The 1,269-nt window shown below is 35.0% G+C and overlaps 1 long non-coding RNA gene across 1 annotated transcript in view; it reads left to right on the forward strand.

Annotated features, from left to right (window-relative positions):
• The window catches only part of LOC109387355 (uncharacterized), a 19,659-nt gene extending 18,390 nt beyond the window's left edge, over window positions 1–1,269 (forward strand). Inside the window, exon 2 of the long non-coding RNA XR_002124974.1 lies at window positions 1,211–1,269. This is a non-coding gene — a long non-coding RNA (uncharacterized LOC109387355). The remainder of the gene's footprint in view (window positions 1–1,210) is intronic.

A 1,269-nucleotide genomic window follows, 5' to 3' on the forward strand; every position in this document is an offset into this window, starting at 1 on the left:
AAAAAAAAAAAAAAAGGATTGTGCTGAGCTCAGGACCTCACATGTTTAAAAAGAAATAGAATTCATTCTACTCCCAGTATTAAAAAAAGTAAAGTAGGAAGGGAAAGTTCTGGATTGTAGGTCAAGGGACTGTCCACAAAAAAGGTCCTCCAGGAAAGTAAAATGAAATAAAAATAACTATATATCTTAATATAAGACAGGGTACCCCCCCAGAAAAAAAAACCCTACATATTTCTAGAGAAGACAGAGTCAATTTACACTTGGGTCCTCATAAATTCTCTCATATTATAAGGTGTACTCCCAAATTCTTTATACTAAAACAAAGTTGTTTAGTGATGGCAAGGGAGCATGGGGAGAGAGCCCAAGGAGCACGCTTGGAGGGGGTCAGGGAGCAGGAAAAAATAATAATAAAAATAAATAAATAGATAGATGGATGGATGGATAGATAGATAGATAGATAAAGTTGCTGAAGACAGTACAAGTTGTTGACATGCACTTTCAACAGTATGTATATTTAGGCACATTGGGCATTTAAAACATTTTCCCTCCCTTTCTCTCTAAAGAAGACCTGATAGGCTAGCAAGTTTCTTGGGCATTTCAGATGTGGTAATACAGAGAAGTGAGGGTTGAAAAAAGATAACAAGATTATCACTGTGGGCGAACACTGGAAGATGTTTTGGCATGGGATTAGAAGACAAACTGAGAAGGAAAATTGTAAGGATAAGCACTGGATTAAGAAGAAGAACAAGAAGCTATGTGAAATAGACAGAAGGCTACTCATCCTCTTTGTAATGTTGCAGAAATGTGTACATAGGATATGCAACAATTTTGACAATTCTTGATTGCATGAAGGCATGTGTATTTTAATTTAAACATTGTTCAGAGACTGAAGAAATTAAATCTTGGTTTTTATGCCTTATATGTAGAAAGTAGGAGGTGCATTAGACCAGTTTCCATTACTATCTTTCTAAATATGGTCCTGGAAACAAAATGTTACCACAAAGACACTTACTGGAGTATTATTTATGACTAGGTACAGTCTCTGTTAATAGAAATTCCAGTCAATAAATAACTAAATCTTTACAGCCCTACATTCTGGAACAATGTGATAAAAAAAATGGTATATGTCCATAATGGGTGATTTATAAAATATCCAGTTTAACAGAAAAACCTCTCAAGTCTCATGAGTCTTTATGTCTTATACTTAAAGGTACAGAAAAACCAGAGAAAACACTACTTCCTGAAACCTCCACAGGACAACAAACTCTG

This window comes from Hipposideros armiger, unplaced genomic scaffold, assembly GCF_001890085.2.
Source record: "Hipposideros armiger isolate ML-2016 unplaced genomic scaffold, ASM189008v1 scaffold_8, whole genome shotgun sequence".
NCBI classification, from domain to species: Eukaryota; Metazoa; Chordata; class Mammalia; order Chiroptera; family Hipposideridae; genus Hipposideros; species Hipposideros armiger.